The sequence below is a fragment of the Salvelinus alpinus genome, chromosome 5, assembly GCF_045679555.1.
Source record: "Salvelinus alpinus chromosome 5, SLU_Salpinus.1, whole genome shotgun sequence".
Lineage (NCBI taxonomy): Eukaryota > Metazoa > Chordata > Actinopteri > Salmoniformes > Salmonidae > Salvelinus > Salvelinus alpinus.
The window spans coordinates 43,545,966-43,562,561 of record NC_092090.1 but is presented as its reverse complement, the minus strand read 5'-3'; the positions used below and the strand labels follow the sequence as shown (position 1 = coordinate 43,562,561).

At 44.7% G+C, this 16,596-nt stretch overlaps 1 protein-coding gene across 10 annotated transcripts in view; it reads right to left on the bottom strand.

The window, feature by feature from the left end:
• The window catches only part of LOC139576221 (zinc finger protein 536-like), a 193,328-nt gene that overhangs the window by 127,522 nt on the left and 49,210 nt on the right, over window positions 1-16,596 (bottom strand). For 7 of the 10 annotated variants that reach the window (XM_071402012.1, XM_071402011.1, XM_071402010.1 and 4 more), the window contains exon 3: window positions 6,313-6,445. The exons of the other annotated variants lie outside the window; for them this stretch is intronic. The gene's annotated coding sequence lies outside the window, so the exon portion shown is untranslated. The remainder of the gene's footprint in view (window positions 1-6,312; window positions 6,446-16,596) is intronic. 10 annotated transcript variants of the gene reach the window in all.

The window sequence follows — 16,596 nt, the reverse complement described above, 5'->3', positions numbered from 1 at the left end:
AAATGATATCTTAAAAAAAAGAAGAAATGATGAGAAAAAAAAAAATGAATTTGAAGAGAGAGAAAGAGAGAGAAGTCCTTGGGGGATATGTGATGAATCCAGGTCTTAGGGGTGTCCCAGCAAGTAAAATAAGGTTGAACCTCAATAGGATCAACATTCAGGGCAAAACTGCAATAAAAGTAGAAATCTGACAGAGAAAATTATCTGCAATTAGGACAAACAGCACTAAAAGCAAGTTCAAAGATAATTGTTTTCAGAGGGGTGTGTGACTGACTCCCAGGGCGGCCAGTTTGTGTGGTGGAGAGAGAGACAGAGAGAAAGAGAGAGAGAAAGACAGAAAGACATAGATAGAGACTAGTGTGTGCGCGAGAGAGAAAAAGAGAGAGACTAGAGACGAGCGAATTAAAGAGAGAGATAGAAGGAGAGTAGAAAGAGAGCAAGTCCAAAGTGAGATGGGGGTTAAGGGAAAGTCGCTGAAGGTGAAATCTTCCATTGCTATTGGAGGAAAAAGGAAACGAACAAAGACACCCTGCCGAACAAGCACCGATCCATCATAAGACCATGCCGTAAAAAAACAACAAGTGTCCCCAACACACTTATCCCCTCACACATCTTTCCACAAAGAGGCGTATTGTTGTTGCCTTTCACAACACATTGGCCTTTGATGGATCCTGCCCACTAAAGAAAAGGGCCAGAATGAAAGGCAGGGGTGTATGAAGAAGAAGAAAAAAACATGCTTAAACAAAGATATGAATTAAACGAAAAGAAGTTGTGAGATGACCCAGGACCCAGGACCGAAGAGCGTCCCTGAGTTGTGCCTGAGGCCTGAGCACTAAGCCAAAGCCTTCACACAAAGACTATAGAATTCGTTTTTATCATGAGTGAAATGAATAAACGTTAATAATAATGTCTATTCTATCATTATTTACCTAACTACGTAATATGCACACTGCAGAGAACAACTTGGAAAACCACTGTAAATTTCCTAGGAGAAACCGTCTAGAGTTGGTAGTTCTTAGTACTTCTCTTTGGACTGCTATGGTAATGTATTTATTTATATATATTTTTACAACTTGACAAGCCAATCCCTAAACCTCACCAATTCTTGCAGTGAATGTCCAGTGAAAAAGCCCTACTTGCATAAGCACCTGGTAGATCATGGCACCAAAGATCGGTCTTTCTTTTCCTAGCCTGCACAGTGAAGTCACTCTTGGCATGTCTCAAAACATAACATAATTGTGTTTTAGCGGACTGAGACGGTGGACTAAAAATACCCACAATGGCATGGAGATGAGCAAACACAAAAAAAAGAGAGAAAGAAAGCGTTTGTCCTTCAGCACAGTGTTTTTTCTGTACTTTCCCACAGCATGCCAATAACTGTGGAATAAACGGATATGTGAATTAAACCCCATTGTTTTAAAGATCTGCTGCTATATTTAGTTGCTTTCGCTTCATGCAATAGAATTTTGCCAATTTTTTGTATATGTGTACTTGGACCGCATATCTCACGTTGTGTGAGCAAGTGTAAGTGTGTGTGCAAGTGTAAGTGTGTGTGCATGTGTAAAAAACAACAGTTCAACCATGCGATTTTTGCAATTAGAAAAGACACAAAAATAATTATTCTGCAGCACACTCAGGCGACATATCCTGAATCGACGATGCACGGATCACGTGTTTAATAAAAAGGTTAATCAGTTGTTAATCAGAGGATTAATAACTTGTTATTTTCTTTACAAAACCATTAATATTATGCCATAAATATTTAATGTTGATGGGTCATTTTTTGGGGGAGTAGGGGCGCGGGCTAGAGTGAGCAATACACAGGCTAATGTGCATTAATCATGCTTTGGTGAAGACAAATACATTCATTCATGTTTATTAATACAACCTTGGAGAAAACAATACTCTTTACATTATGAAACACAAAAGTTATTCGTAAAGTATTTATCAACAATGCCACAAAAGGACAGAGATTAGGGACTGGAGACTGGAGACAGCGGTCCAAAGTCAAAAATGCTGGGGGCAAAAGTTCATTAACATTTAAGATAAATGCATAAATGGCTTAAGGAAGGGGGGGGGGGGGGGGGGGGTCGATGCTGATTCACATTGTAGGGGCTGTGTCGGGAGGGGTGGTGGGGGGTGAGAGTCTGTTTTGGGGGGGAGGTGGGTTAAACAGAGATTTTCTGTCCCTTTCTTAACAAATTACCCTGCCGGTTTTGCTAATCAAAGCAAAACAAATATTGCTTTTCGTTCGCTCCATTTGCTGAATGAACATATGACATTCCCAAAATGCTCATTCCCAGCTCAAATGTGATTAAATTGTGCCTTTAGTGAAAACATGCAGTGGTACTCCAATTAGTTCTGTTTTTGTCATCGGGAGAAAAAAAATGGAATCGGGCATGCCCAAGGCACCGTCGTGTCCCGGAATGATACAATGCATTGGCGGTATGAAGTGGGTGTGTATTTGAGATGGTGTCTGGGTACGTTAGGGTGATAGGGTTGCAGAGTGTTTATGAGTTGGATGAGTTTCGGGGGGGATGTTGCCTTGTTGTTGTGAGGTGAATGCACAGTCAACGTGTCCATCGGACGGTGGATGTGTCTATTTGAGACGGTGGGTTTATGTAGGATCTCTCTCTTTCTCTGGTCTTCTTCACATTCTTGTCCTTCTGTCTCTCTCTATACATATATCTCTGTGAAGCATGTGGGAAGCAAACTATTGAACTGGCTAACTAAGTAATTGCTTATTTTCATTTAACTCTAAAATGCGTTTATTTATTTATTGAGGGACTGCATGGATTGCCCTGCAAAATGTCATCCGTCTACTTGTCGATGAATCTATGAATTCATTTAGTGATTAGTCTGCCTGATATGCGTTTTACCCACGTCTGAACACCTTTATTGGCAATCAATGGAATGCAAAGAATGTCGGAACTAGGTAACTTGCAGGCCTGAGGACATATACAAAATCGGATATTTGTCAATGGCCACGCATCAAGTCCTGTTGCTGGACTTCTAGATACAGAGATAATGTATAATACCCACTGGCAGATCACAATGTAAAATGAAATGCAGAGCAGTGTGTCCGTGTGGCTGTGAGCTTTGTGTCTTTGCGTGTCTGTCTGTGTCTGTGTGCCTATATTATCCCTAATATCTTCCCCTCATCTCCGTAAAACAGAGGGGAGGAGAGAGAGAGATAGAAAAGGCAAAGAGGGCAAGCAAGGGAGAGATTGAAGATGAAAAGAGAGAGGGAGATCCATTTTGTGTTCAGTTAAACACTGATTTCATCATCTGGGTAAAACACATAACTTAAAACTGAAATCAAATATTAAAAATGACAGGCCTTATAAGTGCGGTGAGTGATCCGGGGTCACGGAGGGAGGGAGGCGCGGGCGGCTTGTCAGCCACTATCTGTCAGAGTGAATTAGAAACAATCAGGGGGGACTGAAAGGGAAGGTGATTGTTATTAGGCAGCAGGGCTGTGAGCAAGCTCCCCAGATGTGGCCATGCATATAAAAGAACAGGAAGCCAGCAGTTTAATTCAGGAAGCGCTGGCGTACACGGCCGCACAAAGCAGGAAGGGGGGGAAGGCCCTTTGTCGCTAATAAGCTCAAAGTTACTTTGATAACAGGCAGGGTTAGGCGCCGGAATAAAAGCACTTTTCTTTTCTTTTTCTCTGGGTTCTTTTCACACACCACCCTCACCAGTCAGTCAATATCTAGGAAATATAATGGGAGTGGAGAAATCAGGGGTGAAATGTAGATAAGTCGACCTTAACACGCGAAGGGGAAGAGACGGCTGTGCCCATATATCAATTACCCCTGCTATCATAGGAGGATGATGAAGGGCTTGAGTGTTGGGCTCCCCCCCCCCGCCCAGCCCCCTTCGGTCCCCTCTGTCGCCTGACGTCTCCCCCTCCGGTCCGCTCTCCCCTGCACCGGGTAGGGAGGAGGACGGACGTGCCTGCTTTTGACTCCAGCGCCAGACCTGCTATCTGTCAAGGGCTCCCACTGCTCCTCTGAGACAGACCATCATGCCTACAGATTGTTGTCATGGACGACGGCAGGGGGCTGGGAGGGAGGGGTAGATATGTACAATATGTTTTCAAAGGGAGCGGGGCTTGATTGGAATGATAAGGAGAGACGCTAATCTGCTAGGATACAGCCTCAAAGGCACATTGGCTCTGACACTTAAACCCTCGCGCCACAGGGAAACAGCTCCCTGGTAAACCCCTATAGACCCAGGGAGGGCAACTCTCTGCACTGTCGTACTCCAGTAAGAACTCCACATTCCCTTTCACAAAAACACACTGCTAGGCTAAAAACCATCACTCAATCCTGGGCATTTAACATTGGACATGTTTTTGTGTCTTTTCTTTGTGTTTTTTTCAGAGAGACTGAGGGATTGAGGATATTTTCGACTGACAGCTTTCGAATGTTTAGCATTTTCTATGAGTGTATGTCTACAAAGCTGCAGGTAACGCGGGCCTTTTGTCTCAAGCACTAGTAGCACTGAACTCCAGCAATGTGAAATCAATGAAATGTGAAAATGAAGGACGCTGTTGAGACTTATGCTTTCAAAGTGCCTCCATCTCCTTTAAACAGTGAATGGCTTTGATTCCCATTTTCTCTGTAGTTGGAGATACGTCTCCGAAAATGATCCCAGGCTTGAGATTGAGCGCTCCAGTAATAGGTTTAAACCGCTAAATAAAAGCTTTCTGTTTATCGTTGATCAGTATACTTACGCATACTTCTCCGGTTTGTGCCTTCCAGGTTTGTGTTCGGAGTTAAGACGAGAGGGCGGTTTGTGGTGTTGAACATGCTACTGCTAAATATTCCCCAGGGTAATAACAGTGTATACATGACGATTGGAAGCGTGAGGAAATGAAAGAAAGAGGGGGAAGTCGGGTAAAGAAGAGACAATAAGAGAAACACACGGAGAGAGAGACTCAAAGGACGCGCGTAGAATAGCGTGCGAGAAATGAAAAGCGAGGGACGCAGGCGGAGCGGGAGAGGACGGGAAAGGAAAAAGGGGGTGAGAGTCAGAGAGTGGAAGGAAGAGGGAGAGGAACAGAGGTGGCGGGAGGGAGGTTGAGCGAGGTGTCTCCTTATGGTCGGATCCTTCCTTACAGGACACGTCTTGGATTTCCGCGCGATTAGATTGCGAGGGATACGGAGACGTTCTGAAGGAGCATTAGTAATTCATCACTATGAGGTCTGGGATTTTTCACTTTCACTGTCTGGGGCCTGGGCCTAGCTAGCTACCCTAGCAGCTTTTTTAAAGAACACCACCCAATGTCCCTGCTTATTTTGTGTTTGTGTGTAGCTTTCCCAGTCAGTGTTAAGAGAGAGTGAAAGGGGGGGGGGGAGAAAAGGAATCACAAAAAAAGAAAGATATTGGGGGCTTAAGAGGCAAATAATTTCCTTTGTGCAGTGTGCTAATTATTACTCCAGTCATAACGAGCTTTAGTCTCCTCCATAGACACAGACAGTGTGCTTTAAGCTTTTACACGGATCACTACTGTAGGGAAATGAGTGACCATAAAAACAGAATGGCCTTCACTTACGGCTCTTCCCCCCACCCCTTCTCGATTTTTTTTTATTTTCTGTACTATGAATAAATTGAGTCTGTCCCGGACATGAAAATGTCAAATACCTAAAATACACCTAGGCTAAATAGCGTATTAATTTTTAATGCTCGCTCATCCTATGCTGCTATTCTCATATCTAGCCTGTCTGCCAACAGCTGTTGCCAGCTCCCTCACCGGGGATTTATCATCCATCTAAAAGAGTAAAGGAGCGTTGTTCAAAAGACAAGGAAGGGAGCCTTATTTTCATGGATTCGTACCTCTCATTTAACTCAAGCCTGAAACTTCTCCCTGTGATATACGAGTAGAATTCAATTACACTAATGCCAAAACATAAATTGTTCATGATTCGTCCCATATTTCTCATGTTATAATTGCTAGCTAGCTCTTATAAATGAAAAAGACATAGGGTGGGTAGGCACGAAGTGGAAGTGTAGTGACATTGGAGAGGTGGCACAAGGGGAGGGGAAGATTTGGAACAGACATGTTTCAGTGTGGGAACTGAATGGCATTCATGTGTGTTTTTAGGTGGCATGTGGCTGATGATTATGGTAGATTATCACAATCCAGATTGTAACAAGTTACAAGCATTAGCAGAAGCCTATGGCAACGTAGAGAGAGAGAGAGAGAGCGATGTGAGTGTGATAGAGCTGTGCCAGTGGGACAGGGGGACCGATCACTGATCAGTGTGTGACAGAAGGTGGGGGGGGGGGGGGGGGGGGGCGTACCTTAACACACTAACTGCATACTGGTCTGGAGTCTGTCTGTCAGGTTCGAGGAGACCCAGGCAGTCACTGCCACTGAGTCACTACAGCACACAGCAATGACAACCAACCTAGAGGGATGTGTCTCTGTCCTGTCCTGTCAGAGAGAGAGAGAGAGAGAGAGAGAGAGAGAGAGAGAGAGAGAGAGAGAGAGAGAGAAAGAGAGAGAGAGAGAGAGAGAGAGAGGCAGATGATGTCAAGTGAAATGTAACAAATTCTCTGAATGGCGGCGATGCGCAGAGGTCAAGGAAATGCAGCCGAAAAAGGTTAAAGATGAAATAAAAGCCGTGCCTTGCAGCGGGCTGAAAATCTATCCCTCCAAGGCAAGGCCATCGCTGACGCGCGGCAGACAAGATGCTAAATACTGCACGGCACTCTGGGATCTTTCATTTTCATCCGATCAATAAGGGCTTATATTTATCAGGATTCCAAGCAGCTGCCACATCTGACAACCTCCACTTCATTTTCTCACTCCTCCTCCTCCTCCTCACGCTAAATCGGGAGCCATCGACCATAAAAGAGACTGAGGCCTCTAGCTTTGCTATTTACACCCCCAGAACACAATTCCATTAAAGGACCCCCCCTTTTCTGGTTACAGAAACATGCGTTGTCATTACGGTTTTGGCAACAGACCACCACGCTCTTCATATATTCTTTGTTCCCCTATCCCCACCCATAACGCCACAAAGACAAGACAGACTTCAGCCGTTTACACATTAGACCCTTTTTTCTCATGTTTGAGATTCGTTTAAAATAACCAAATTTGTGAAGTCCCCCTATAATTCAAAGTATTAAAATGAGCAGAAGATTTGTTAAGGGGGTGAGTTAAAATAGCTCAATCTCTAATCATCTGTACGACAACATTTGCTGTGAGGCATTCTAAATAGATTATCGCTGGTCCATCTGTGTCATCATTGATTTATAAGGCATTAAGCTGCTTTGGAAAGGGAGGCCTTCCCACTACAGTAGAAGGGTTCTTCTTTTTGAAATCAGGGGCATGGCAACAGAACAACCCCGGCACTTGTCTGCTCAAGAAACTCTTTCCTTTAAGCGTTGGTGAGAGGGGAAGTAAAAATAGGACGGCTGTATCCGGTTTTGGGAAGTGTGAATCTTCTTCTTTTTATTACAAAGAGATGAGGAGGAGGGGAGGAAGTGCAAAAAAACACACACAAACACAAAAACAAGGGACATCATTAACATATGAATACTATATGCAAATGGGTAGCAGAGAGCAGATGTTGGTGCATTTAATTGACCTATATGTGAATTGCATCCAAACCTTTTACTCTGTTACTACGCCCAGTATACAATATAACTGGATTCAGGGACTGGCACACAGAACAGCAGTATGAATGGGGACTAGACGGAGTACGATACAGTTTGAGCGCGAGAGACGGAGGGAATAGGTGTTTCAAAGGAGAGCGGCGTCTTGACAGGAAGCTGTCAGAGCTAGATGAAACCCAAACACAGCGCCTGGCTGTCACCGTCCCTCTGCTGTCTCGTGTGGATGACATCACCGTGTGACTGTGGAAATGGATCACTTAATGGCCTTTGGAGAGCAATGCCGTCTGTGACATGTTACTGTATGCAGCATTAAGGCCTGGATTAGAGCACACTGTCTTTATGGATATTCATATTTAGACTTCTCATTCCTCTCTAATTCTCCCTCTCATTAGCTTCTCCCTCTTTCCCCCCTTTCTGCCGGAGAAAGGCGAGAAGTCACGCATCTTAAGCTGAAATGTTTGCATGGGTGAGCCATGAGAAACACAGATGCTATTTTCATCTAGGCTGCCTCCTTGTCTCCCTCCCTTTCTCCTGCTTGGGAATGTCATTAAATTGTATTAAATAGCCTTTTGTCCAGAGGGCAAGGACCACCCGATATATGATAATACATTAATGCCCCAGTGTTGCAACCAGTGAGCTGAGACGATTTTAAGGCCGAGAGCTGGGCGGAACAAGCATGAAGCACCATTGTGTGTGTGTGTGTGTATTTGTGTGTGTGCGTGCGCGCGCACACACGCGCATGTGTGTCTATACGTGTGCATGTGGCTCTCTAACAACTATGACACATACTAATAGAAACATACCTAATAAATAACAAGCTTTCAGGGTCTGGCAAGCTGACATTTTCTCTGTGAGCAGGACAATTTCATATCTGCGGTGCAGGGAACCAAATTGCATCACACGGAGATGCCAGAGGATTAGCATAAAAATTAACACTTAAATTTCAGCTTATTGCCAACCCCACTCCTGCTCCTCCTGCCACACAACAATCAATTCCTCTTATAAATCTGATTAGATTCCATGACGCTTATTATCCTAGGCATGTCCCTACACTGCCTTCCAAGGCTCCAAGACTTATTTGTTTAAATAGAATGAAAGAGCTGATAAATCTATAGGTGTGCTTCTCATGCACACACACAGGCCACCTCTCCCCCCACTCTCTACCTCCATCACCCTCTCTCTCTCTCTCTCTCTCTCTCTCATAGTAAGTCTGATTTGCAGATCACCAGTGGTGTGGAAAAATAGGGAGGGAAATCAATCTTGATGGATATGCTGTAGCACTGTAAAACTTAGCTGATGTCCAGATTGTTCAGAAACCAAGCAAAGATGAGTTCATACATTTCAAAAAAAAGAAGTTAACACTTTGTACGGCCTCCAATGTTCTGAGCTTGTTTATATATGATGGTCCAGAGACCATCTTTGCTTGCTCTCCCTCCTTTGACAACCTCCCTCCGAAGACAACTCGATCCACGAACTTCCCCGCCACTCTCACGACCTCCCATCTCATGAAAGCTACGTTTTTTCTCTCTCTTCTAAATCGCTTCTCCTTTTTGAGACTCTTTACGTAATGAATAGCGCTATAGAAGTTGAAAAGAACATTATTGTTATTATAAAATGTCAATCCAATAACAGCGTTTTTTGGGTCTTTTTTCATCTTTTGACCAGCCATAAAGTACTCCTTTTCAGTCGTTCATCAAGTGCACAGCTACTTCCAATGGTCTCCGTGTTTATCTCGGGGGAAATCGGAGCGAGGAAAACCATCTCATGTTGGAAAGCTTAATACTGTTGCAATGAAATATTTGTCAATATAGCACTTTAGAAAACATTGCACAAATATGCAGTGAAAGCCAAACGCACGTTGGGTGGCTTGCTAGGCAGAGAGACTCCCTTTTGTTTAGATAAATGGCATTTCATCGCATCCAGATGTTTTTAAGCACCGTTCAGCCACCGCTCCCTGCGCTCCAAGACGGACGCTAAACGTACACAAACAGTTATTTCTAACTGCATTCATCCTCCATGCTTAACAGTGCCACGGTCCCGGACCATAGCTCGTCCTAATGTGAACTACCGTTCAGATCCAGGGCCTTAAGACTGGAGGATGAAACGTGATTAAGAGGAGGTTAGAGTTCTTGTGTTGTGTTGTGTGTATGCCTGCTCTGGCCCTGTGAACAGGCGATACGTTTTCTCCTCTCTCTCCCGGGTTGAAAATCCCACGTCGGCGTGACGCCGCGTCACATTGTAGGCCACACGCCTGAGGAGATCTGGGACAGAGGTGTGCCAAGGCTGAGTCAGGCATTACAAAATATGACTGGTATATCGGCCCCCCCCCGATTTCATGGCCAAACTGCTCTACGACACAGTGGAGCAAAGAGGGGGAAAAGAGGGAGAGAGAGCGAGAGAGAGAGGGAGGAATGTGAAACAGAGGGAGTAAGAGAGAGAGAGTGAACGTCTGATGTTATAAGTGGATAACAACAGCCCCTGCTACGTAGCAGCGGAGGCGCAGAATCATTTCAACCAGCTAAACCCCCCCCCCCATCACCCTCTAGCCACCCCTCTATTCTTATGTTAACACAGCTAAAGAGGAGAGGGCCCACCCAGCAGTAGAAACTTCAGGATAAAGAATCTATTTCTCTCCAACGCCTAACGTAACTTACACCGTCCATAAGAGTAAACTCCAGCAACACCAATACATTTACGGTGCTTTTAAAGCATATTACCTTTCACAGGGTTTATGAACAATAAACGGGGTGCTAGGCTGGTCTATTTTCTCTCTGTAATGCCAGGCAATGGTGGGGGAAGAATTTGAAAGTCTTGAAATTCAGAGTAAACACCGCTCTCTTTGTTGATTGTAGTATTTCGTTGTTGTTTTTTTCCGTCAAACAATGCATCCCCTCTCACATCTGAAGTACACACCTCACTGACATGTTATAGGTTAAACCCTGTTGAACCGAGAGACATACTTCATACCGTGCTTTCTACCGGCGGTTTCTTTTCATGGCCGGGCGTAATTAAGGCAGCGTGTCCTATCTCTCAGCCATCCATACGCCGCCGAGGCCTTTATTTAAACAACTTTATAGTGAAATGTTTGCGTTCTCAGCATTCGGCAGGGCCCACCCACAGATTATTATTTCATACCTCTCCTAGACTTTGTGAAGAGTTTACGCTTAGAGCGGTTATTGTTTTTGATTATGGCAGTCTCTTAAGACCCGACGCGACCGGGCGAAAAAACATGTTTACAGAATCCGTGTGTGAACCTGAAGGCCGTACCCAGGCCAAATGTACATTCTCCATATGATTTACGGACATCAGATTAAACTATTTATGTCCACGCACGGCTGTTTAAAATTCACTGCTTGGGGCTTTTTAGGAGTGCACACGCATGTTTGCATTTCTCACTGTGTTTAATGGAATTTGATGGAAAGATTGAGTGTTTACACTTCATCAGAAGTGATACAAAAAAGAATAGTAGACTCAGCAAATGCTATTACCGGCTTATTGGAGTAGTAATATTTAATATCACCCATTTAAAAAGTTGTTCCCAGTATTGCCAACACACACACACGCACACGCACACACACACACACACACACACACACACACACACACACACACACACACACACACACACTGCAAACTTGCATATCCACAAACCAAAAACACACATCAAGGTTGTCTGGGGGCCTACAAGGCTGTGTGGGTCTCTGTGTGTCTGGCTGTAGAGTCTAGGGGGGGGGGGGGGGGACTGGCAGTTTCTGTGTAGTTTCAGGATCAGGCTGAAAGTAAAAGCGAGTTATGTTTGTGGAGACACAACACCAGACAGGATCAGGCTGAAAGTAAAAGTGAGTTATGTTTGTGGAGACACAACACTAGACAGGATCAGGCTGAAAGTAAAAGTGGGTTGTGTTTGTGGAGACACAACACCAGACAGGATCAGGCTGAAAGTAAAAGTGAGTTATGTTTGTGGAGACACAACACTAGACAGGATCAGGCTGAAAGTAAAAGTGAGTTGTGTTTGTGGAGACACAACACTAGACAGGATCAGGCTGAAAGTAAAAGTGAGTTATGTTTGTGGAGACACAACACTAGACAGGATCAGGCTGAAAGTAAAAGTGAGTTATGTTTGTGGAGACACAACACTAGACAGGATCAGGCTGAAAGTAAAAGTGAGTTATGTTTGTGGAGACACAACACTAGACAGGATCAGGCTGAAAGTAAAAGTGAGTTATGTTTGTGGAGACACAACACTAGACAGGATCAGGCTGAAAGTAAAAGTGAGTTATGTTTATGGAGAGACAACACTAGACAGGATCAGGCTGAAAGTAAAAGTGAGTTATGTTTGTGGAGACACAACACTAGACAGGATCAGGCTGAAAGTAAAAGTGAGTTATGTTTGTGGAGACACAACACTAGACAGGATCAGGCTGAAAGTAAAAGTGAGTTATGTTTGTGGAGACACAACACTAGACAGGATCAGGCTGAAAGAAAAAAGTGAGTTATGTTTGTGGAGACACAACACTAGACAGGATCAGGCTGAAAATAAAAGTGAGTTATGTTTGTGGATAGACAACACTAGACAGGATCAGGCTGAAAGTAAAAGTGAGTTATGTATGTGGATAGACAACACTAGACAGGATCAGGCTGAAAGTAAAAGTGAGTTATGTTTGTGGAGACACAACACCAGACAGGATCAGGCTGAAAGTAAAAGTGAGTTATGTTTGTGGAGACACAACACCAGACAGGATCAGGCTGAAAGTAAAAGTGAGTTATGTTTGTGGAGACACAACACTAGACAGGATCAGGCTGAAAGTAAAAGTGGGTTGTGTTTGTGGAGACACAACACCAGACAGGATCAGGCTGAAAGTAAAAGTGAGTTATGTTTGTGGAGACACAACACTAGACAGGATCAGGCTGAAAGTAAAAGTGAGTTATGTTTGTGGAGACACAACACCAGACATGATCAGGCTGAAAGTAAAAGTGAGTTATGTTTGTGGAGACACAACACTAGACAGGATCAGGCTGAAAGTAAAAGTGAGTTGTGTTTGTGGAGACACAACACTAGACAGGATCAGGCTGAAAGTAAAAGTGAGTTATGTTTGTGGAGACACAACACTAGACAGGATCAGGCTGAAAGTAAAAGTGAGTTATGTTTGTGGAGACACAACACTAGACAGGATCAGGCTGAAAATAAAAGTGAGTTATGTTTGTGGAGACACAACACCAGACAGGATCAGGCTGAAAGTAAAAGTGAGTTATGTATGTGGATAGACAACACTAGACAGGATCAGGCTGAAAGTAAAAGTGAGTTATGTTTGTGGAGACACAACACCAGACATGATCAGGCTGAAAGTAAAAGCGAGTTATGTTTGTGGAGACACAACACTAGACAGGATCAGGCTGAAAGTAAAAGCGAGTTATGTTTGTGGAGACACAACACTAGACAGGATCAGGCTGAAAGTAAAAGCGAGTTATGTTTGTGGAGACACAACACTAGACAGGATCAGGCTGAAAGTAAAAGTGAGTTATGTTTGTGGAGACACACTAGACAGGATCAGGCTGAAAGTAAAAGTGAGTTATGTTTGTGGAGACACAACACTAGACAGGATCAGGCTGAACGTAAAAGTGAGTTATGTTTGTGGATAGACAACACTAGACAGGATCAGGCTGAAAGTAAAAGTGGGTTGTGTTCGTGGAGACACAACACTAGACAGGATCAGGCTGAAAGTAAAAGTGAGTTATGTTTGTGGATAGACAACACGAGACAGGATCAGCCTGAAAGTAAAAGCGAGTTATGTTTGTGGAGACACAACACCAGACAGGATCAGGCTGAAAGTAAAAGTGAGTTATGTTTGTGGATAGACAACACTAGACAGGATCAGGCTGAAAGTAAAAGTGAGTTATGTTTGTGGATAGACAGCACTAGACAGGATCAGGCTGAAAGTAAAAGTGAGTTATGTTTGTGGAGACACAACACCAGACAGGATCAGGCTGAAACTAAAAGTGAATTATGTTCGTGGAGACACAACACCAGACAGGATCAGATGTCGGAGCAGATGTATTTTAATGGTGTCTTCTGATGAGTGATGCTCAGTATACCACCATGCATAATGTAAGTGTGGCACATCACAGTGAGTCAGGTGGTGATGGAGCACAGGGCACATCCAAGAAGCTTACAGTCAAAGAGGCTTGATTTTAACACTTACACACGTACCACCTATCACACCTGTGATGCTCCATACGACTCTGCTACCCCCTTTTAGAAATATACAGCAAAGGATGCTGACAATCAGGGATGGCATTAGGGTGGACGGGTCACACTCAAGCAGTCACACGTACTGTACTCTATGCCTTGTTAAAAGCCGCCATGCAGGCGCTAACTTTATTAAAACAACATTCTAAAGGTTCTATTCAATGTGCATCCTTATTTATCCTGGGTTAAAAACATCAGCTTGCCCCTGAAAGAAAATAAAAACACGATCCCAGAAATGAACGTTGGTAAAAGGCCTTTGGGCGTAAGCACGCTTTTTCATTCTCTGTTCCTAATGGAAAGCTCTCTACCGCCGTTCCCCTTGTAACCCACAGCCGTCCCATAGGAGTTGGCCTGGGACAAGCCCTGTCCTCTATGATAACCACATAGAGAACCTATGAATCGCTGGCCATCTAAGGGCTCGGGGCTTTGCTGCGGTGTGCAGACGGGACTTCTGAACCTCTTGGTTAGCCGTCTTTTGATGAAGAAGAGGAAATGATTTGACTTTTAAGACGTGCTCTGCTATTCCATCACCCGGCCTTGCTCGTCGCTTCATTACTGTTCTGAGTTCAGGTGTTCTTTTTCACTCCCTCTGTCTGCTGCTACTTGAGCATATTTACTAAGACCCGGCTATATGACTGGCCTGTTAATGACTGGGTAAGAAAGCTACTAGGAGCTCATACTCGTGCTACTATCCTAATAGTGGATACTGTATATCAGAGGTTGACTAGCTACATTTGAGATATAAAAAAAAAAAACATTCTCAGTGCTGACTCCATCTGTTTAATAGCTTGACTTGTGCTTAAGGGTAGACGAGTGCCAGGCAGTCTGACCGGAGGCTTGTTAAGGGGAACTAGACGGGTGGATTGGGTCTGAATGACACACAGGCACAGACACACCAGTCATCTATAAACTCGCCAGAGAGGAAGACCCCCAAGTCTCTCCAGTCACATTAGGAAACCGCGCAACGTGTTTGCACTTGTGCTACAGATCATGCTATTCCCACCTCGCATTGGAGTTAGAGTTCTAGCGTAACGGTGTGTGTGTGTGTGTGTGTGTGTGTGTGTGTGTGTGTGTGTGTGTGTGTGTGTGTGTGTGTGTGTGTGTGTGTGTGTGTGTGTGTGTGTGTGTGTGTGTGTGTGTGTGTGTGTGTGTGTGTGTGTGTGTGTCTTGCAAACAATCTGTATAACCTGCACAGACCCTGGCCCTGCCTGGAGCAAGGCAAAGCCCCATGTGAGAGGCTTGTTCTGCAGCACACAGGCTGTCTCTCTCTCTCTCTCTCTCTCTCTCTCTTTCTCTCTCTCTCTCTCGCTCTGTCACTTTCCTCACAAGTCCTCAGACCATCATCCCCACGCCTAGTTTCATACACTGGCAAATCCACACACACACTGGCGCACGCGCACGCACACACACAGCCTTTTACCACAACCTGCCCGACAACACTATGCTAGTGTGGTCTACCTCGACAACAGATCGAAGCCATACTACCAGATCTTGGTTTTAGTGTCTACTGTAGCCTTGTACATCCCTCTCTCCCCACTGCATGTGTTGTAGAAGCCTCACAGCACAGGGAGTCAGGGCAGACATTACTTCACCTCAGCCTCACAGCACAGGGAGTCAGGGCAGACATTTACTTCACCTCAGCCTCACAGCACAGGGAGTCAGGGTAGACATTTACTTCACCTCAGCCTCACAGCACAGGGAGTCAGGGCAGACATTTACTTCACCTCAGCCTCACAGCACAGGGAGTCAGGGCAGACATTTACTTCACCTCAGCCTCACAGCACAGGGAGTCAGGGCAGACATTACTTCACCTCAGCCTCACAGCACAGGGAGTCAGGGCAGACATTACTTCACCTCAGCCTCACATCACAGGGAGTCAGGGCAGACATTACTTCACCTCAGCCTCACAGCACAGGGAGTCAGGGCAGACATTACTTCACCTCAGCCTCACAGCACAGGGAGTCAGGGCAGACATTTACTTCACCTCAGACAAAGGTAAACAGATTGAACAGGCCACCTGGCCGCCGCCAAGTAAGCACTTCTCGGACTGAGACGAGCTCGCTGAAACTGGAACCACTCTGCAGGGTCATGTCCCCAGCACAAATGGACCAAACGTCCATTCATCTTTAAGTACAGGACACAGAGGGAAAACAGTTCTGGTTGAAAATATAATTTTGGGGCAAGTCCCAACACCACATCAATTAATGTCATGGTTAAATACAGGCAGCTTCATATTACAGATCATTCTGATGTTAAATGTTTATTGGTGATAGGGAACACTGGTTGCTGACCATTGAAGACCTGGGACGGCATGGTTTATGGTCCACACACGCACGCACGCACGCACGCAAACACACACACACACACACACACACACACACACACACACACACACACACACACACACACACACACACACACACACACACACACACACACACACACACACACACACACACACACACGCATTCACACATACAGACACACACACACAAACACATGCATACACACACACACACACACACATATGCATGCACACATACAGACACACACACACAAACACATGCATACAAACACACACACACACACACATATGCATGCACACATACAGACACACACGCATGCATACAAACACACACGCAGTACACTTACAGAAAGCAAGGTTAGACTGCACGACCAACCAGAAAGAGCACACCAGGCCCACAGACAGGCTCATA